This window comes from Orcinus orca, chromosome 3, assembly GCF_937001465.1.
Source record: "Orcinus orca chromosome 3, mOrcOrc1.1, whole genome shotgun sequence".
In the NCBI taxonomy this organism is placed as follows: Eukaryota; Metazoa; Chordata; class Mammalia; order Artiodactyla; family Delphinidae; genus Orcinus; species Orcinus orca.
This window is the reverse complement of record NC_064561.1, coordinates 171,205,343-171,228,479: the sequence shown is the minus strand read 5'-3', so window position 1 is coordinate 171,228,479 and position 23,137 is coordinate 171,205,343. Positions and strand designations below refer to the sequence as shown.

Sequence of the window (23,137 nt, the reverse complement as noted above, 5' to 3'; positions counted from 1 at the left end):
GGCTCATTGCATCAAAAAGCCAGACAGAATGAATGCTGCCTGTTTTTCCATCAGGTGGTGACCGGCCAATGGCTACATGAGCATCAAGGTGAATTCCTCTGTAATGAAATAATTTGGAAGGTATGCATGCCCCCTGAAAGGAAAATGGGGCTGAAATGAAGATGGTCAATAGACACAATTATTTAGAGGTGAAAGGGAGAAGATGTAGAGATAAATGATATTTGAGCTGTTAGAATATATGTGGAAAAATTAGTGAATACATCAGCTAAAACCACACTCACATACATACATGAACATACATGCCTTAGTTGCTTTCTTTTTTTTTTTTCAGTTATCTACAATTTCCTGGCAGGTATAGAGTTACTTAATAGACAAAATTATTAGTAGGAAAATGGCATTGGGAACATTCTAAGTTCATTCTTGGTCAGTCCTGGCAGGACTGTGTTATATATCTTAAGACAAGAATGGCAATGGTTCAGAGGAAGGGACCCTGACCAAGGAATCAAAGATCCATGTTCCAGTCGTGTGATTTGGGCAGGGCACTTAGCCTCTGTGGGATTCTAGTTTCCTTTGTTATCTAATGGCAGACTTGGACAAAAATTTCTTTAAGTCCGTTCTAGCTGAAATGTGCAATGATTACGTGACCCACAACTTCTCTGCATCAGAAATGGGTACCTTTCTCTGCGGTGGGCTGACCCCTCAGGCACGAGATCTACAGTTTAGACTCCAAAATAACTGTAGTGAGCACTTACTGTTTTCGGCCTTTTAACATCTGTATTAGTCAGGGTTCTCCAGAGAAGCGGAACCAGTAGGACATATCGAGATGTGTATATTAGAGGAGATTTATTACAGGAATTGGCTAACACACTTACAGAAGTCGAGAAGTCCCACAGTCTGCCAGCTGCAACTGGAGAACAGGAAAGCTGGTGGAATAATTCAGTCTGAGACCGGAGGCTGAGAACCAGAAGGCTGCATGTCCCAGCTCTAGAAAAGTGAGGAAACTCGTCTTCTGCTTTTTTGTTCTTTTCCAGCCCTTAGCGGATGGGATGATGCCCGCCCACACTGCTGAGGACAGATCTTCTTCACTCAGTCTACTGATTCAAAAGCTCATCTCTTCCAGAAACACCCTCGACAGACACACCCAGAATTAATGTTTGACCAGCTCTCTGGGCTTCCATCGGCCCAGCCTAGTTGACACATAACATTAGCCATCACAGCACCCATCACACCATGTTCAAGAATCTGTATTTGAAAGCCCCGGTTTTGTTTGAGGATTCACACACACACCTTCAGCAGTTCAGGTGGTTTGGATGAGTGCCCACTTCCCCTGCCAACCACTCAGAAGAATTCCATCACTTTGGTCACCATGCCTGACTGGTCCGTACGAGTACCTAACTCGGGTGTGTTCAGTCAAAGTGAACCTTCCAACGTGAGAGGTGCACTGGGAAGAAGATTCCACCTGGGAAGATAGGAGTCTGATCAAGTTTCTAGAGCTAATTACCAGCCTGTAAGAGATCTGAGGCAGAAAAGAACATATTAAGTGCTGTGGACTCTATAGGGAGAAGGACCTAGTTTCTCCAACAGAAGAAAATAGAGCAGAGAGAGTGAGAGAGAGAGGAAGGGAGGGAAGGAGTAGACAGCTACAAAGAGATCTAAAAAACTTATTACCCAATCAGGTGTATGGAACTAACTTGGGCACTGATTCAAATATTTAAAACAATCAAGGAAATGTGAACTGACAGGATGTTTGACAATATTAAAGAATTATTGTTAAAAATTTTAGATGTGACAATGATAGTACAGGTTTTTTTTTTTTTTTTTTTTTTTTTGCGGTACGCGGGCCTCTCACTGCTGTGGCCTCTCCCGTTGCGGAGCACAGGCTCCGGACGCGCAGGCTCAGCGGCCATGGCTCACGGGCCCAGCTGCTCTGCGGCGTGTGGGATCTTCCCGGACCGGGGCACGAACCTGCGTCCCCTGCATCGGCAGGCGGACTCTCAACCACTGCGCCACCAGGGAAGCCCAGTACAGGTATTTTTTAAGACAATCTTTGTCCTTTGGAGATTCATACTGAAATAGCTACATGTGAAATAACATCTGGGACTTGTTTCAAAATAACTTGGGATGGGGAGGGGAGGGGAGGGGATAGATGAAACAAGGTTTTCTGGGTGTGGATGACTGTTGAAGCTGGTGATGGGAAACCAGGATTCATTAGATCATTCTCCCTACTTTTAGATATACTTGAAAATTTGCATAAAATAATTTTTAAATAAAATCACATATATGCTTTCTAAACACAAAAACTCCACTTTTGAGAAATGACACAAATTATAGACAAAGATGTTTATTTTAAGATTATTTATAATGGAAGAAAACTAAATGTTGAACCACAGGTTAAGTAGATTATAGTAATTCCTTTCAATATAATGATATGCACCCTTCAGTTATGTCTAGGAATAGTTTTTAAAGACATGGGATATATTTATATAATATTAACTGAAATATATATCAAGACTATAATATTATCTCAAGTGAACTGTATATCACATGAAAGGTTGTATTTATTTCTAAAGAGGCTCATTACCGTGATTTTTGTTGAGGGGCATACGACCTTGTTAGAAGGGCAGGTTCTAGAGGGAGTTGGAGCCTCAGCTCAGCCACATACTAGATGTGACCTTGAGCAAATCACTTTACCTCCATGTTCTAATCTCTTAAATGGGTATAATCGTGATACCTATCTCAGAGGTTGTAAGATTTAAGTACATTGATTTATTTAAAACACCCACCACAATGCTGCCACATAGTAAGTGCTTTACAAATGTTGGCTGTTACTACCGTTCACAGTATAGTGCATATAATCCATGCTGATACTGGTTGCCTGAAAATTGACGCTTTACATGGAACGTATTTCTAATTTTCCAAAGCACCGTTGCCATGTTATTCTATTTTATTCCTGTAACAGCACAGTGAGATAAGAAGAAGTTGGATAATAACTATTTTCAAAATGAAGACTAAAACTCAGTTGCAGAGAGTCGAAGGAACTTTCCTGAAGTGCCCCTGGTGATCTGCTAGAGGTCACAAATCATCTACCTTGGTCTCCTGACTTCCGCTCTGCCAAAGACGCCTTTCTGCGAGCAATCAGGTCATCACGTGGCGGACTGCTAGCTGCTGTCCTTCAGGCCCAGACATTATTTTTAATCTCACTGCTCTGGTAGATAATGGTTCCAAATTCCAGGGCCTCCCCGCCAGGCTAAGTACTGGAGAGTCAGAGATCGTTTTGTGCGCCTGGAGCCTCCGATAACCGACAGCACTCAGCTGCTCCAGCTTGGGTTCATTTCTCTTGCCTGAACTGGCCCTGTCTGGGCACCTCCAGAAGGGTGGTGTCCTCACAGCCCATCCAGATTGTGAGGGCCTTTATCTGCATCTCCTGATTAGTGTTCTATTTGTATGCAAATAAGTCCCTGCCTTTGTTGCTTGTGGATACATGGCCACTGCAAATTGGAGCTCTTCTGGTGAAAGGACTGGAAGTGATCTTATAGAATAAGAAGTCAAATTTGTGTATTTTAAAGATGTGGAAACTCAGGCTCAGAGTGACCGAATGGATCCCCCAGGGGCACGTTGCTAGTGAGAGCAGCCAGTCCAAATAGTGGGATCCCCATAGTCCATATTTTTATCTCTACCCTAGAACCTCAGTTGAGCTGGAAAAAACAATCACTGATTAATATCGGTCTATCAGTTACTGTGTGTGTGTGTGTGTGTGTGTGTGTGTGTGTGTGTGTGTGAGTGAAAGAGAGAGAAAGAGAGAGAGAGGGGTAGAGAGTCGGTGGGGGGTGGGGTACGGGTTAGGTGTGCTATCCCTAAATCATTGGTTTCCAAATTGTGGGACTCACCTCCTTAAAGCAGAGATTGTGCTTAGTTAACAGTAATTTTAGTCCTTCAATGAACTTCAATTTTTTTAAACAAAAGGTATTTTTATTTTTTAAATAAATATAGATGGTTAAATTATTGTCCAATTTTAATTGATAAACAATCTGATTTAACTGCTACCTTTAAATTAGTTAAACAAGGAGGCCATTAGACAGAGGTGGCACCAATGCCATGGCAGCCTATGTAAGCAAACCGTATTCTAAGCCTGAAAGTGCCTCAAGTTTCGAAGTCAAAACCTAAAGACAACCAATCACAAACAGCCATCTGGTTCTAAGCTACAGCCAACCAATAATTTTCTCACTTTGCTTCTGCCTTTTCTGTATAATGTCTCTCCCCAGCTCCTGTCAGCGGAGCATTCCTAACCACTTCCGGTTTGATGTTGCCTTCGTTTATTTTTTGAACAACACTGAAAGTCCAAATACTATCAAATGATTGCCAATAAATATTTTAAGGTAGAAAGAGAGGGAACCTCATAATAAAAAAGATTAAGTTTTCTTGCCATGTAAAACAAACTGGGTGAACTGGGTGATGGGGTTGGAGGAACGCAAGGAAACTTTGGGAGATATTGGATATGACTATTGTCTCAATCGTGGTGATCTTTCGCAGATGTTCAAACTTATCAAATTGTCTACAGTAATTATGTGCGGTTCTTTGTTTATCAATTGTACCTCAATAAAATTATTTTTTAAAAGGACGGGGAAAAGCAATTATAAGTCAAAAGGAAAAGATGAAAGAGGGGTTAAAATAGTCATTTGAAGATGAAAAGGAAGGGAATAAGAATCGAGATTGCTTAATAAAAATGTAAATCATAACTGACATCCACACGTAGACAAAAAGTGGCAAATAACTCATGTTCACCAACCCCCAAAAGCCCAGCAGGGCTAGAAAATGTCTGGGGTCAAAATGCAGGAGCTCGGGTCCAGCCAGGAGCACAGACAGAACAAAACTTCCCCCAGTTCCCTCCTAACAGAGGAAAGTTCAGAAGGAGTTCCTGCCACTGGAAGGGTAGTAACACCACTCAGCGCCCAGGAGAAACCCTTGCTATTGAGGGCTGTGTAGTTCTTCAGGAGGGGAACTACCTTTCGGAGGCACAGCTGATATATATTGGTTTGGCCTGACAGCGTCCAGCAGAAACTAAGGGGTGAGAATATTTGTAAATGCCCGTCTTTACCCTAAGTCATCCTGGTGATCATGGTAACACACTTAGGAGTGAAATTCAAATGTGACCCATGGGCTTTAAGTGGCAAGATGGGTGAGAAAGTCCCAAGGACTGTCAGAGTGTGTACGTGGGCCTACAGAGGATACCCCAAATGATCCAATGTTGTTCACAGGGCCAGACTGGTTCACACAGGTAGGCTGCTATGCTGACGTACCTGGGAGCTTTTGAATTTCTTTTGTACCAGAACGAGGAGGGGAAAGTTGCTGGTGCAAAAGCAAGAGGTGAGGATGAGATGGGGACAACATGGCAGTGCCCTCCCACATCTGCCCACCCACCCAAGTCCAGCCTTCTTGGGGCTAGATTTGAGCCCCAAGAAGGAGGTCTTAGGTCAAAGCATGAGGTAGCTATGTTCAGGGACCGGGGGGCTCCTTACACAGAAAGCACCATTCCATTCACTTTACATACATAATGTCATTTAATTTTGACAGCAATCCCTGAGGTAGGTACAGCTATTGTCCAGATTTTATAGATATGGAAACCGAGTCACAGAGAGGGTAAGCAGCTACCTCAAAGACACACAGTAAGACGTGCAGTCAAGATTCTAACACAGATGGTCAAACTCTTAACCACTAAGCCACACGGTCTCAGCTCCACAGGCAACGATGCTTTGGGGGCCCAGGTGACAGGAGACAACCTGCCCCCATCTTCCCAGGAACCCAGGGACATGAAGCAGAGCAGGATCTTGGAAAGGCCTTGGAGCAGGGACTGCAGGGGCCCCTTGACCAGGAGGGTGGAGCTGACAGGGTGAGCCAGAAGATGCTGTACACCTGGACACACCCAGACACACCCAGGGTCCAGCAGGTCCTGGGTCTGCTCTGGAGACACCCTGTTGGAGCCAATGGGATTCAAGTTCCCAGCTCTTGAAGGAAATGGTCATGAAGACGAGAAAGAGAAACCCTGTAGCACTTCCTTTACCCTTCCTCCACCCCTAGACCTTATCCTGGCCTGTCCTTCCTGGGTTAAGGTGGTGTCCTCAGTGCCTCAAATTACTGGCATAACATGGAGGGACTTAGCTATTACCAGAAACCCAGCCAACTACAGCATCTCAGAAACATACTGAGGATATCCACCAACTTCACTGAGCCCCCATGACTTAGAAACGCCCTCCGGGCTCCCAAACTGGAGTAGGGAAGCTGGCATTTGGAGGGATGGGAGCTGTGAAACGTGAAATGGTAGGATGCATTTACTACTAAAAAGAAGCAGAAGCAGCCGGGTCTCTATTGCTTCCTTGGAGCCCGGGTTTCCCGCCAAGTGTGTCGAATGTGCCTAATTGCAGCCACCAGCAGACCATGGGGTCCCCTGTGGCAGAGGGAGCTGGCAGGAGGCATCAGGGGAGAGCCAGCCCCACCCTCCCTGGGGACCCAGGTGACAGCGCCATCCAAATCTTGCTGCAATTAGGAGACACCAGCTCCCCCTCTGCAGGCTTCTTTGTGGCCACAAAGAAAACTAGCGCATTATTATTCTTCAGTCATCCTACAAGTTGCTGAGCCTTGAAAGCTCTAACAGAGGTGGCTGCCGGGGCAGCCCACGTTTAATTGCTTCACACATGGATCCCGTTTATGGGGCTTTTGCTCTGTATTTAATGCCACAGCTGGTGATGGATTTTCGCTGTTTGAATGTGCTCCGGTCCTCTGCACACTGCTTTATAACTGATGGGGGAAGATGTCCTCTCTTCGGCAAATTGTATCTGGCCTTTCCAGCCCAGTGGTAATTAATGTTTGTTCTCATCCAATGGGCAGATTCAAAGAAATACAGCTCTCATTAGCTCCCGCTCAATTAAGAAAAATTCTCCTCTGTCCCCATGACTCAAAAACTGCTATCAAGCTGGAGCTGCTTGAATTACACAGCTGGGAGGACCAGGAGGGCATCCTAGCCACCTGTGGTGCTCCAGCCTCATCCCCACCAGCATCCAGATTCCTCCAGTGCCCCCCACCACGCCCATTCCACACCTACCTCCTAAGGAACCAGAAGGACAATAATAACTAGATAATAACTAATGTTTGTTGAGTGCTTACCATGTCCTAAACAATGCACATGGATCAGCTCATAAATGACACACATGAACCAGCTCTTAAAGGATGAATATGAATTTGCTCATAAATGATGCAGATGAATTAGCTCATTTAGGCATGGTCACATATCTATGATGCCAGGAACTCAAGAGTTGAACAAGAACTTTCTTTCTTTTTTTTTAAGACTATATGTTTAGGGGCTTCTCTGGTGGTGCAGTGGTTAAGAATCCGCCTGCTAATGCAAGGGACACGGGTTCGAGCCCTAGGCCGGGAAGATCCCACATGATGTGGAGCAACTAAACCTACACACCACAACTACTGAGCCTGTGTTCTAGAGCCCGCGACCCACAACTACTGAAGACCCTGGGCCACAGCTACTGAAGCCCGTGCAGCTGGAGCCCATGCTCCACAACAGGAGAAGCCACCGCAATGAGAAACCCGTGCACCACAACAAAGAGTAGCCCCCATTCACCACAACTAGAGAAAGCACGTGTGCAGCAACGAAGACCCAATGCAGCCATAAAATAAATGAATAAATAAATAAAAAATTTTTTTAAAAGCTATATGTTTATATTCTTCCTTAAAGATTGTGTCTGATGGAGCTGGAGGAATCAGGCTCCCTGACTTCAGACTATACTAGAAAGCTACAGTAATCAAGACAGTATGGTACTGGCACGAAAACAGAAATATAGATCAGTGGAACAGGATAGAAAGCCCAGAGGTAAACCCATGCACATATGGTCACCTTATCTTTGATAAAGGAGGCAAGAATATACAGTGGAGAAAAGACAGCCTCTTCAATAAGTGGTGCTGGGAAAACTGGACAGCTACATGTAAAAGAATGAAATTAGAACACTCCCTAATACCATACACAAAAGTAAACTCAAAATGGATTAAAGACCTAAATGTAAGATCAGACACTATAACACTCTTAGAGGAAAACATAGGCTCTAGGACATAAATCACAGCAAGATCCTTTTTGACCCACCTCCTAGAGAAGTGGAAATAAAAACAAAAATAAACAAATGGGACCTAATGAAAGTTAAAAGCTTTGCACAGCAAAGGAAACCATAAACAAGACGAAAAGACAACCCTCAGAATGGGAGAAAATAGTTGCAAATGAAGCAACTGACAAACGATTAATCTCCAAAATTTACAAGCAGCTCATGCAGCTCAATAACAAAAAAATGAACAACCCAATCCAAAAATGGACAGAAGACCTAAACAGACATTTCTCTAAAGAAGATATACAGACAGCCAACAAACACAAGAAAGAGTGCTTAACATCACTAATCATTAGAGAAATGCAAATCAAAACTACAATGAGATATCATCTCACACTGGTCAGAATGGCCATCATCAAAAAATCTACAAACAATAAATGCTGGAGAGGGTGTGGAGAAAAGGGAACCCTCTTGCACTGTTGGTGGGAATGTAAATTGATACAGCCACTATGGAGAACAGTATGGAGGTTCCATCAAAAACTAAAAATAGAACTACTGGGCATATACCAGTATATGCCCACTACTGGGCATATACCCTGAGAAAACCATAATTCAAAAAGAGTCATGTACCACGATGTTCATTGCAGCTCTATTTACAATAGCCAGGTCATGGAAACCGCCTAAGTGTCCATCAACAGATGAATGGATAAAGAAGATGTGGCGCCTATATACAATGGAATATTACTCAGCCATAAAAAGGAACGAAATTGAGTTATTTGTAGTGAGGTGGATGGACCTAGAGTCGGTCATACAGAGTGAAGTAAGTCAGAAAGAGAAAAACAAATACCGTATGCTAACACATATACATGGAATCTAAAAAACAAACCAAAAAAATGGTCCTGAAGAACCTAGGGGCAGGACAGGAATAAAGACGCAGTTGTAGAGAATGGACTTGAGGATATAGGGAGGGGGAAGGGTAAGCTGGGATGAAGTGAGAGAGTGGCATGGACATATATACACTACCAAATGTAAACTAGATAGCTAGTGGGAAGCAGCTGCATAGCACAGGAAGATCAGCTCGGTGATTTGTGACCACCTAGAGAGGTGGGATAGGGAGGGTGGGAGGGAGGGAGACGCAAGAGGGAGGGGATATGGGGATACATGTATATGTATCACTTTGTTATACAGCAGAAACTAACACACCATTGTAAAGCAATTATACTCCAATAAAGATATTAAAATAAATAAATTAATTAATTAATTAAATTTTTAAAAAAAGATTGTGTTTGAAATAAAAAAAAATATTTACTTTCTCATAGAGAACTTACAAATCTCCTAACATATGTTGGTGGTCTCCAGTGTCAGAATAACTCCTTATAACATAATAATACACTTTCATTCTCTCTACAACTTGAGGTGATATAAACAAAGACTAAATACTCTTTTAATGAATTTGATTTTAGTTTAAATAAGAAGGACTTCTTTCAATTATTCTTCTTTTCCCCATTTCTTTTCTTTTCTTTCTTTCACAATCCATGTATTTTTAAAATAAATTTTACTGGAGTATTGTTGCTTTACAGTGTTGTGTTAGTTTCCACTGTGCAGCAAAGTGAATCAGGTATACGTATACATGTATCCACTCTTTTTTAGATTTCCTTCCTACTTAGGTCACCACAGAGCATTGAGTAGAGTTCCCTATGTTGTACAGTAGGTTCTCATTAGTTATCTATTTTATATATAGTAGTGTATATATGTCAGTCCCTATCTCCCAGCTCACTCCACCACCACCCCCAGCCTTGGTAACTGTAAGTTTAAGAGTTGAACAAGAACTTGAATGAGTTCAACTTCTACTCCTGACACCTATGAGCTGAGTGGACACCAGGAGGAGACCTACATTTCTATAACTGATCAAAGCCAAACAGTCATCATGTGAAGCTCTGGTGTTGCTGTCTCCATGAGCCAATTCCCTTCACTTTGTTCCCTTTCCTCAGGCTACATCCAGGCAGCCGACTCCCAAATGCTGGTGAATGGACCAGGGGCAGGAGGAAAAAGGAGAGAATGGATAAGCCAAAATCCATCACCACCCTTGAAAATAATGCCTGTGATAGTATGTTTGTGCATCTGTAAGTTGGAGCTGAAAAGAACCAGTTGTAGGTGTGTATTAACTGGCAGGGCCTCTCTGCAGGAAAATTTGCTAATATTTCAGAATTTCAAATGCATGTACCCTTAGACCTAGCAATTCTACTTCTAGGAATTTATCCTAAAGAATGGAGGGAGGGGGATGTACAAGCATATTTGTGGCCATATTGTCTGTACTAGCATGGGACTGGAAGCATTCTAGTTGAGGGACCGACTAAATAAATTATAGTATATTTATACAATGGAATTGTATATAGCTATAACAAAGTAAAGGCAGCTTTAAATTCAAGTGGAACAATCTCCAAGATATTTTGTTAACTAGGAAAAAAGCAAGATGTTATTGGCATATTGTTTTAAAATATCCATACTCATTTGCTCATAGGTGAATAGAATACCTCTATAAGGAAATCAACAATGGGTAATAGTTGCTGTGTCTGGGGAAGCTCCTAGGGTGGCTTGAGGTCAGGAGAGAGAGGGATGCTCATTTTCACTGTGTACCATTTTGCATCTTGAATTTGTGCCATAAGAGTGAGTAGGTGGGCCTCATTCAATCAGTTGAAGTCCTTAAGAGAAAAAGGTTGAGATTCCCCCTAAAAAGGAAGAGGGAGTTCTGCCTCAGGACTGCCTTCAGACTTGACTTAAGACTGCACCACCAACTCCCCCTGGGTCTCCAGCCCGCCATCCTGCCCTGAAGATGCCAGACTCGCCGGCCTTCCACAATCGCATGCACAAATTCCTTAAAATTTGAGAGGTGCATGGGTTTTGTTTCCTTGGAGCACCCTGGGGTATTATCACACATCACAACACACATCACACCTGGTGTAGCCAATGCTAATCTCTTATTTCCAGGTGTGCATATGTCCAGTCCAGCTCGCTAGGCTGTAAGGTCTCTGTGAGCAGGCACTGTGTCTCCATCATCAATGCATTTCTACTATTCAGTGGAGAACCTGCATCAGGAACAAGGGCTCACTAAAGATGTGTTGTTGAAGGAAGCAACACTTTTTGTGACAACAGTCCAGGGGCTAAATACTTGGGTTTGACTCCTTTACAGGTCAGCATCTAAATCAGCTCATTGATAAGGAGAACATAGAGGAAAAGAAAAGAAAAGAGAAAAAACAACCCTTCCCAGTTATTGCCAATTACCAGGACACTTCGTTTTACATGTTTCTTCTTACACAGCCACCTAAAGACCTGTCCAAGGCAATTCACTGCTCAGAATCTAATGATCTGACCACGGTAGTCAAGTTTCCCTGATGTCAGACTTAGCCTACGCGGATTCAAAATTAAAATCAAGAATTCTCTTTTTTTTTTTTGGACCTCTCACTGTTGTGGCTTCTCCCGTTGCGGAGCACAGGCTCCGGACGCACAGGCTCAGCGGCCATGGCTCACGGGCCCAGCCGCTCCGCGGCATGTGGGATCTTCCCGGACCGGGGCATGAACCCATGTCCCCTGCATCGGCGGGCAGACTCTCAACCACTGCGCCACCAGGGAAGCCCCAAGAATTCTCTTTTGAAATAAGATATATTTAGATAGAAAAAAATTATAAAGAAAAATGTTACCTAATAATATCATCCTCCCTTAAACCTCAGATCTGTAGAATTTCATCACCCATTTGAAAAGAAGAAATTATGACCCTTAACTACAAGAGCAAAATATCATTCCTGAAAAGCAGATTGAATCCTAGATTAGAAACCTCTGCAGATATCTTCCACACAAGTTTTTATCATTTGCCCTAGTTTTAAAGGATTACAGATGAATTCACCCTTGACAAGTCACTCTGAATCGATCTGAATCCTCAGATGAATAAAGAACCAGTTGGTTTAGTTTTCTAATCAATAAGACCATTTTCAATGTGCACCAACACTGACAATTCTGTCCCATAGGAAAACTGATTTATAAGCATGTCAAATGGAGATTTTATTTTACTTCCTGTTTTTACTGCTCTGCCATCAGCTGTCAACCCAGAACCTACAAGCTGTCCCCTGGGAGCAAGCAGACAGAGATTATGAGGCCCTCAGAGGTCATCCTTGAAAGCAGGACACACTCAGCTTTGACCTGGTCTATTAAAATCAGTAGGACATGGCATAGAGAAAGAAAGCAGATGGCAGAGCGTAGGTACATCAGTATTTTTCTTAATTATAGAATTTGCATTCAATTCTATTAATGGACGAGTGGGTTAAATTGACCATGAGAGATACAAAAAGTGTATGCAACAAATCATATCCCATATGAATTTTCATCCACAGTATAGGATTTATTGCATAGGCTTATTTTTCTTTTAACGAAGTTATCTTATTTCTTTCCATTCTAAGTTATGTGAAACAGTATAGTTCGAAGCATAAAGAAGAGAATACATGACCTGTAGTCCCACCATCAAAAGACACCACTACTGACATGTTAGCATATTTGATCACAATAGTTTCTCTATGTGTTTTTTATAAAATTGTGAATCCTGCTTTTTCCACTTAACACTATAATAAAATAGTTCTGTATGATATTATAAATTCCTCTTCCTTATAAGAGCTCTTATTATCCTTATGTTGTGAGATAAAGCCTTTTCTAGGTCCCCAGAACTAGTAAGGAATAGAGCTTGGATTCTAACCCTGATCTACCCACTTCTGAAGCCACTTTCTACTATGTTGAACCACCTTAAAAACAGTTATTCTGGGCTTCCCTGGTGGCGCAGTGGTTAAGAATCCACCTGCCAATGCAGGGAACACGGGTTCGAGCCCTGGTCTGGGAAGATCCCACATGCCGCGGAGCAACTAGGCCCGTGAGCCACAACTACTGAGCCTGCGCTCTAGAGCCTGTGCTCCGCAACAAGAGAGGCCGCGATAGTGAGAGGCCTGCGCACCGCGATGAAGAGTGGCCCCCTAAGAAAAAAAAAAAAATGTCATGAAGAACCTAGGGGTAAGACGGGAATAAAGACGCACACCTACTAGAGAATGGACTTGAGGACATGAGGAGGGGGAAGGGTAAGCTGGAACAAAGTGAGAGAGCGGCGTGGACATATATACACTACCAAATGTAAAATAGGTAGCTAGTGGGAAGCAGCCGCATAGCACAGGGAGGTCAGCTCGGTGCTTTGTGACCACCTAGAGGGGTGGGATAGGGAGGGTGGGAGGGAGGGAGACGCAAGAGGGAGGGGATATGGGGACATATGTATATGTATAGCTGATTCACTTTGTTATAAAGTAGAAACTAACACATCATTGTAAAGCAATTATACTCCAATAAAGATGTTTATATATATATATACAGATAAGCCGAACTAGTATCAAGAAATGCCTCTCCTCAAATAACTGGGTTGATAGACAGTTACCCGCTGGGTGTCCTGTATTCTTGAAGTTCATTTTCAAACTCAGTTTTCATTCTATTTTAACCTCATATTATTCTTTCAAGTAAAACTTCAAGTAAAAGACAGGTTAATTTTGATGAGTAACATATTTCACTTCATCAGATGCATTACTCAAATAAATTTGAAGAATTTCTTGGCTATAAGATGGTTGGAACACTAATCTTCCTTTTTGTTTTATTTCACTATTGTAAAAGTAAAGACCTTACATTCTGAATCCTATAACAAAATGCTAAATTGAGTCAGAAATACACAATTCTTTTTTTATGATAGAAATAACATGGGTAAACTGTCTTCTATTTCTTCACTAATATTTATCAATGCAGATGCGATGGATGAAATTATATGATAGAGATAAACACACAATGGGGGCCATCTTTGTTACTTTATTTCTGGTGTGTTTTACACAGCCAAAAATAAATAAATATTAAAAAAAAACCAGTTATTCCTTTTGACCCAGTAAATTACCTTTTGAGGATCTATATGGAATATGAAATGTACAAGATGAGCCTGGGACGTCTTGAAATGCAGAAAAGCAAGAAACTATCAAAGACTAAATAGATCCTGTCAAAAGGAGGCCAACTTGTAAGAGATCCCATTAACCAAAATAGCCCAGTATGACTATAAAAAGAATAATAATCACACTCAATTAAAATATTATATGTATAAAATTCATGAGTTCCTAAGGATACTTCTTTAAAAACTTACTAGTTGCCATTGGATGTTATAAGGGCACTACCTCATTGCTCGGAAATTGATAAATACATGGAAAGAATAAAGAATTGGTCTGCCTTTCCTATACAAACTCTGTTCCAGGGAAACCAAAAAATTGATGAGAATAAATTATTCCTTATAGAAGAATTATGGCTAACTAATGCAGAAGAATGGCAATAAGAGATCTGCATTTCAATCCTTAATGAAACTCTGGATCTAAGCAATGGTTGTCAGTGGATCTTAAAATTATAGGTGAAATGTTCTTAAGAAACTCGCAGGACATTCTGACATACCCTGGATGGATTGGTGACGTTTCTGAAGCTGGGGCAACCAGACTTTATAAGCTCTTGATATGATTCTACAGGAAGTACACAGCATAAGAAATATTATGACCTAAATGGGAAAAGAAATTGAAAAAGAATAGATGCATGCATATGTATAACTGAATCACTTTGCTGTACACCTGCAACTAACGCAACATTGTTAATCAAGTATACTCCAATGTAAAATAAAAATTAAAAAAGAATAAAATAAAGAAAAGTATTACTTTCTGAACTGATTCAAAATTCTGGCAAAGCACAATGAAAGGTTTTTATCTCCCCTCCAAAAAAAGAAAATTATTATGACCAAAAAAACATTTGAACTTTAATTAAATCATGTCTCAGTTCTCACTACCAGTTTACAGGAAATACAGAGAACAGAAGAACAAGTTAAAAACATCACAGAAATACAATCATACAATTCTAGAAATGGGCACAATTCTATAAAGGATGAATAATCTGATTTCTCCAACAAATTCAATGGCATGAGAGGGGAGGGGGGACCACGTAGAATAAAATAATTAAGAGATACACAACCATGCAGTTTATGAACGTTATTGATAGTTATTATCTGAATAGACCAACTGTAAAAGAAAAATTTGAGACAACTGGGGACATTTGAATACAGATTGGGTATTAGAATATTTAAGATATCGTTATTTGGGTGGTATAATAATATTCAGGTGGTTAAATTCTTTTAGTCTTACTACTTAAATGCATATAGTTTATGAGGAAAATGATGCAATGTCTGGTATTTCTTCAAATATTTCAAGAAAAAAAGGGGGGGTGGAAACAGGCAGGAGGAGTAGAGATGGGTAAATACACAAGACGAGCAAAATGTTGATAACTGTTGAAGCTGAGCACTGGGTACATGGGTGTTCATTATACTATTCTCTCTACCTTTGTGTATGTTTGGGAAATTCTCTAATACAAAAAAATTTAACACTAAAAAATGATGTTTAAGAGGACAGCAAACCACATAGAAATGAAATCCCATACATGCCAGGGTCTAGAAAGTCATGGAATAAATAATCTGAGGAAAAAAACTCTCCTAAAAACCTGCTCCATGTACTGTATATTGATTTCTTATCTATATTTGAAATGGAATCACTGCAAATATTATCTGATTAGTTTTCAAATTGATAATTTAAAAAAAAAAAGATCGATCACTTCCTACGTTCTTTTGGGCAATTTAACAGAAAGAGCATCAAAACAATCAAGTTAAGAAAGAAATTCAGTGAATTAAAAGATCTATGATATGCCGCGGAGCGGCTGGGCCCATGAGCCATGGCCGCTGAGCCTACGCGTCCGGAGTCTGTGCTCCGCAACGGGAGAGGCCGCAACAGGGAGAGACCCGCGTAACTCAAAAAAAAAAAAGAAAAGAAAAGATCTATGATATGCTCAGTGAACGTGTCTTTCTCTTTTCAAAGAAATAATTTGGAGATGGAAAGAAAAGATAAATTTGCAGATCAGTTGTCTGTGATTCTCTTTAAAGAGGTTAAGGTGATGATTGGACTTTTTTCCCAAAATCTGATGTTGAAGGTTCCAAGGTGAAGCAAAATTAATTGTGAGTGGAGGAAGGAAAAGTACAATCATAACAGCCCTTCTCTTCCAGGGAGACAGTGAAGCAAGCTAATAGCATTCAGGGGTTAAAAATAATTCCATTCACCATCTGTCCACACATTCTATATAATGACAGATGGAGATCTAATTTTTTTTTGAAACTTACTACATTAAAAAATACTTCAGAAACATCTACCCAAACAGTGGATTAAAACTTGATTAAAAAATAAATAATTGAAGCACCAAAAGCTCATTGAAAGATGAGATGTTATGTGGAGATTGCCTTCCCATCGAAACAAAGCCCTTTGTGTTCAGCAAAATGTTTTCTGCTGAATGAAACTACTAAATATTTTAATTTTCAATTTGTAAGGGAAAATTATTTACTCTCACTCACGGGTCTGTTTTCACCCCAGAGTTACAACAGCTGGGAAAATGCGTTTGTAAGATGCCTAAACCAGGGCCCAGTCTTGGGAACCAGCTTCAGAGATGGAAGGTCCCATGCAGGGGCTTTTGCGGGGAGGTGCTCTCAGATACCCGCCATGAGGGCTGAAGGAGACAGGATGGGGCACAGGGAGAAGCTGAGCTCGGATGCAGTTGCAGAAGAAGCCTCAGCAAATACCACAGGGAGACAGGAAGTGGCCATGGTCCTTCAGAGGCCCCAGTGGAGGCAAGGGTGCCAGGCCTTTGTATCCTCACAGAGGCCCATCTCCGGATGCCACTGGAACTTGGCTGTAACCTTGACAAAGGTAGCACCTTTTGGCCAAGGGCCATTCCTGAGTGGGACTCACTGGTGAGTGCCTTTGCAGAGGTCAGAGCCAAGGCTTCCGACTGCTTGGGCAATGAATGCTTTCGTCCTGAAGGGGAGACCCCTAGATCCATTACAGTTCACCCCTTGAGCCCTCCAGATCCAGTTCCTTTGTAGAGTAATTTCGTCCCACCTGAGAATATCTCCATGTGATTCTGGATGATCTCTTTTTCTGGGGAAACTTAGAAGCGGAAGGTTATTGGGATGTACTACAGTAGCCCCTGCCACTACAGCTGGTACCGCCATCTCCCTCTTCAACTCTCCTTTTTAGAGTCCCCACACCCTCAGACAGCACTACGGCTAGTCAGAGTGGCTTACCTGGTGGGGTGACCCAGATTCTCATCCCTGAGGGCTCTGAGCGCTAGGTCACCTGGAGGACATGCCTGTGGTGTTAAATGGCCAAATTCAACCCATAGCTATGGTACTTGCTCACTTACCTTCAAACTTTGGCGAGGGAGTACCAAGGAACCGTCTAGTGTCTCACTGTGTGTGGATGTGGCTATAACTAGGCAGCAGCCGTAGCTTCAAGTTTAATGGAATTCTTGCCATGTCACTTGATGGAAGCATTCTCTCTCTGAAAACCAGGGCCTGAGAGACTAAATGTGCAGTGACAAGGAACACAAATTCCCCAAGCAGGTCATTGAGAATAATGCTTAAGTGGGTCAGGCCTACTTCCAATCCTTGTTTTATGGACCTATCAATTCCACCTATTGGGAGCACAGCACGATATAACGGGCATTGATTTAATGCCAACCCATCCTCAAAGGGCATCATCTCCAGGCTGTCACCTTAGCTGTGTTTTCCAAAGTCTCTGTTAGGCAGCACGCTTCTGCGTGGTGTGGTTTGGTGTAGGTAGGACCTGGTGGCTCTAAAATGGGATTCTTGGTCCAGGGTTACATTATGTACAATCCCATGCCAGTTTATCAAATAATCTATAAACTCACGGATGGCAGGGCTGACTGAATCCTTTAGGCAGGGAAGGCAAAGCAGTTTCTTGGAATATGTGTCAATTCTGGTCTAGATACTTCATTGCCACTTGCAGATTGAAAGGATCCCATGCAAGCAAGTTGCTAACAAGTAACTGGTTAGTCTCCTCGGGGAGGATGCTGTATGGGGGCCTCAGTGTTGGATTCTGTGTTGGCAGTTTGGATATTTAGCGGTGGTAATAGATACACTAAGTCTGTTCTCAATTATCAGGATCCTGGTTTTAAATAGGACGGAGTGTTGAATTCAATGGGGGCATGATGGGACCACAACCCTTGCAGTGTTGAGTGGTTGAGGTGACAGATATTCCTGCCGTTCCCCCAGAATGTGATACTGTTTTTTATTTACTCTCTCAACCGTAGTGGGAAAGTCTCAGGGTCCTCCATGTGGCCTTCTGCACTGCAATAGCTCACTCTACAAATGGAAGAAATAATGAAGAGATTCTGTCAACTACTAAGGACCTCCACTTACTGATACATTCAGAGACTGAACAAATTGATCACCCCGTGGATCCCTGGGGCAAAAGAACCCACTGTGAACAAGGCTGGGCCTGGATATCTTACTACCTACCCCTCATAAGACCCAAGGTTAGTAAAGAGCCATGATGAAACATAAAAGTCTCTGAGCATCAGTGGAGATTGTCTTGCCCAAGAGTCCCTGAAATATCTGGGAAACCACTGCAGGGTTATCCAAGGAAATGGTCACAGACCTTTGGGTAAAGACCAGGGAAATTATTACCATAGGCACTGGCCTTGGTATAGCAGGATGCTTCCGGAAACCAACCTTGCCTTTAGGCAACATTTTAGGGGTTGAAAGACTGGCTCGGGTCTGGAAATTGGCTGTGACTTTTCAGTGGGGGGCTTGTTAGTTTTATCCTTGTTAGCTACCCCTCTACCTGCCCTTAACACCACCAGGCTCTATTGGTCATCTCCACGGCTCTCTGTGAGTGAAGGTCCCCTTGCCACTCTCATTATAATTGCATTCTCTTTCCTTCCAGTGTTTCTTTTCTGCCACTCGACCCCTGTCCGTCTGGGATCTTATTGTCCTCTTTGTTCTCAGGGATCCCAGTTCTATATCAGCATCTTCTATAGCATCAGCCCTGACTGCAGAGGAAAGTCTCATTGAGATTCTCAGGGAAGAGGATGCCCCTCTCCCCAGCTCATTCCTTACGGCTTTGGTAAATGGAGTGTCCTCTGGGTACCCCTATGAAACACAGTGAACTGGTGGATTTTCCAGTCGTACAGAGTATATCCACCCTAGCGTGCCTGCTTCTTGGAGAATTTTGATCTCTTTCTCCAGTGTCTGCCAAGGCATTGCTCACATATCTCCTCCACTTAGCGTGGTCACTGTTTTCCTAAGCTTCCAAGAGCCAACCAAGAGAGTGTTAAACCCTATATATCAGGAGAGTTCTTTCATGTGGAGAAACTCTCCTTTATCCATCCTCCTTAATCCAGGCCCTTCAGAATTCAATCCCATAAGTACTCTTCCACTGCTGCTAGTATTTGTTGGCTAGGACCTTCATCTTCTTTAGTGTATTTTCTCTTTCTTCCCTTATGAGGACCAGCACTTCTCCTGTTGGGTTTTATTATGACTTGACTCTAGTTCAGAGGTCAGCAAACTCTCCCTATAAAGAGCCAGTAAATAGTGGTAAATGTTTTAGGCTCTGTTGCAACTATTCAAGTCTCTCACTGCGGCATGAGAGCAGCCATAGACAATATGTAACTGAATGGGCATAGCTGTGTTTCAATAAAACTTTATGTCCAGAAAAGCAGACTACAGGCTGGACTTGACCCATAGGCTGTAGTTGCTGATCCCCATGCTAGATAGTGCCCCTAACTCCATCCCTAGTGTCGAGGGATGGAGTTAGGGGCGGACCCTGAGTTGGGAGCATGTTGTCTTATGCTGCTGATGAAGAGGCCTCTGCCTCATCTTCAAGCAAGGGGGCAGCAACAGTTTCTCATAGGGAAGAGCAGGCTCAGAGGGTTCAAGGGCATTTGATGGTTCGAGGTATTTAAACAGTGCATGGACACAGATGTCTGCATCCCAAGTCTCAGCATCTCACTGACTCCCAGTTAGGGCCTTGACCTTGGCATAGCAGACTTGCTGGCATTGAAAACGCAAACTTCTCTGGAGCCCTGCTGGCCTTCCAATTAAGTCCAAGGTTGAATTCTGGCTTTTTTTTTCTGCCTCTGGCTGCAAGAGGGGAGAGTCTCTTTATAAACTTCCATAGCCCTTTGGCTTTCACACTTCGACTTAGATCGGTGATTAATCACTCCAGCCTTTCACTGTCTTTCTCTAAGTCACTTTATAGCACTCAGCAAAGCCATCCAATTCCACTGTCCCTACAATCACCACTTCCCTTGAATGTCTCAGATGCCCAGATCCTGCACCCATCTATGCATTCCCTCCCAGCTGACTCGCCGCTAACAATTGCAGGGCTACAGCGTGCTGGGGGCTAACAGTACTCCACCCACCCCCAGAGATGGTGCCCTCATTGACTGCAGCCAGCTGGTGACCCAGCACCAGATCCCATGTAAGAGCCTCCTTCCTTGGGCCTTTCCTGCCACCATTGCTTTTAGTTATTCTTCCCTGAAAACAAACTTTGAGATGGAGATTTACATTCAGGGCTTTTTACTGGGGAGTGCTTTGGGGATCTATACCTATAAGCAAGTGAGAGAAAAAGGAATCCACATAGGGAGAAGTTGAACTATGATGCAGTTGCAATAAAGGCCTTAAGCAGTCCCATGGAAAGCGCTGGAGCTGGGAAAGCTGTCAGAGTTGTCCTGATCTAGGCAAGGGGACCAGCCACTGGATGCAGAGGTGGTGTGGCCTTCGGCAGGGCAGCTTCCTTCTGCTAAGGGCTGCTCCCGGAGAGGGGCTCATCAGCGAGGCATCAAAGGCCAGCTCTCCTGACATGTGGGTGAACGAGTGCCTCAGTCCTGGAGGGGTGATTAGGCAGCACACCGCAGCATCCACTACAACCCAGATCTGAGTGGTCGAGTTGGTGTATCCACGGCAACGAAATTAGATAGGCATCCATGAGCCCAGGTTTACTGTCACATCCTCGTTACCAGGGATCTTGGGAGAAGCCCTGGGTTCAGCTAAATGTTGTGATTGTAATTGTTGTTCCTAAAAGAACTCTAGATAATGAAGGCAATGAAGTTTCAGTGCTTTACTGTCCATACAAACGTTAAAATCCACTTTTGAAGGGTAACATAACAACAAGAAAGAAAGAAAGAAAGGGAGAGAGAGACAGAGAGAAGGGAGGAAGGAAGACAGCAAGGAAGGAAGGAGACGGAAGGGAGGGAGGGAGGGAGATGAAAGGAGAAATCAAGCCCTCCCAACTCACTGCAGCAGCCACGCCTACTTAAATAAAAACCGGTAGCTTAGAAAGTTAGCCTTTTAACAAATACTTGCTGCATTTCGACACGGTTGAGGCGGGGACATTTTAATACCACGATGCTGACAGTGGCAAACTTAAAGACATCCAATATACTTTCAAATGTATAGATGTATTTAAGTAAGAATCAGTGGAACAGAGTGCTTACATTGTTGGCATGTACGATGTCCAAACAAATGAAATTTATTTCCCTCTAAACTCGGACGAATAATGTAGGTAGAGGCTTAAACAATCATTTTAAATTATTTTTTCTTTGAAGCTGCAAATTATAAAATCCAACAGAAAGCAATGGTGAAGTGGTTTCTCAAGATCCCCAAGCTCTGTCATGTATTTGTAGTTTCAAATTCTGATGAATCCCTCAGACGTTTTCTTCCAAGTACCTGTAATCCTTTCATATTTTTCAACATTAATTCATAGCCAGAACTTTTATCTTCAAACAACGTCAGGGTCGATTTCTCCCTGAAATTCTGTAAATTAGAGATTATGAACCTGAAATAATCAGTTTGGGCTCTTGTTTACAGATGTTTTTAATGTGGTCTTGTGTGTAATTTCTATCTTTATGAGTGTAGTAGGTAAAAGGTTTTATCGGTATGTATAACAGATCATCTCACCTTAGCTTTATTCTTCAGGAAATTGTGCTCCTGGCTAAGGTGGATTTTCAACAAATGAAATATAAACTTTTTCTGCATTCATTAAGTCATCTGTGACTGCCATTGGGTTCATTTTGAAACACACACATGGGCACACATACATACTCCGCATGTCTAACTCCCTCACCCACCCAAATGTAATAAACATTTAGCCTTTTAATTACAGGCAACAGGCACGGACAGAAAGTCAGAGGCCACTGCTGCAAACCTGGGATCCTGTAAATCTGGTTGAAAGGCAAAAAGTAGCAAAGATCTTTCTGGATCCTGAGATGTCTGCTTCTTGGCCATGGAGTGGAGAGAATTGAATGAAATTGCACCGGCATGATCCCTAGCTTGGTGCTGACACAGTAACATTTGGTAAAGCCCACAATCTGTCCAAAAATGCCCAGAGCTCTGAACACTGAATGATGTTTTGTAAATCATGTGGCATCAAAACCTGGCCTGGGGGCTTCCCTGGTGGCGCAGTGGTTGAGAGTCCGCCTGCCGATGCAGGGGACATGGGTTCGTGCCCCGGTCCGGGAAGATCCCACATGCCGCGGAGCGGCTGGGCCCGTGAGCCATGGCCACTGAGCCTGCGCGTCCGGAGCTTGCGCTCCGCAAAGGGAGAGGCCACAACAGTGAGAGGCCAGAGTACCGCACACACAAAAAAACCCAAAAAACCTGGCCTGAACAGACATGAGGCTACTTCTAGGCTTGGCGTGAGTGGAGTCGGAACTCTCTAGAAATAGGAATGTGTGCCCCTTCTCCTTCCTTTCCTCGCCATCACTGGCCAATCTGAAATAAAGGCTACCCTTTATAAAGGCATTCTCTGTGTGTCAGCACCTGTTTGGTACTTCGTCACCTAGCTTTTGGAATGGCTATAATGTCCCTGGAAGGGATACATGACCAGCCCTATTTCAGATGAAGAATCTGAGACACAGAGAAACAAGTAACTTAGTGAAAGTCAAGAAGCACCAGGTGCAGAACCTGGATGGCACCCCAGCCTCTGACCACACAGGTCCTACTCCTACTACACTCCTACTACACTACGTGAGGACACTACTTCTTAAGGAAAGACATCTCCCCTGTGCACCGAAAGGCAGGAAAGTGTAGGGCAGTGGTCCTCAAA

The 23,137-nt window shown here is 42.9% G+C and overlaps 1 protein-coding gene across 2 annotated transcripts in view; it reads right to left on the bottom strand.

Moving 5' to 3' along the window:
- Positions 1 to 312: 312 nt before the first annotated feature.
- Positions 313 to 23,137, bottom strand: part of ZNF622 (zinc finger protein 622) — a 43,127-nt gene continuing 20,302 nt past the window's right edge. The window contains exon 8 of one of the 2 annotated variants that reach the window (XR_007476684.1): positions 313 to 984. The gene's annotated coding sequence lies outside the window, so the exon portion shown is untranslated. Of the gene's footprint in view, positions 985 to 14,611; positions 14,701 to 23,137 lie in introns of those variants that run through there. The other variant, XR_004485628.2, reaches the window with a different exon arrangement.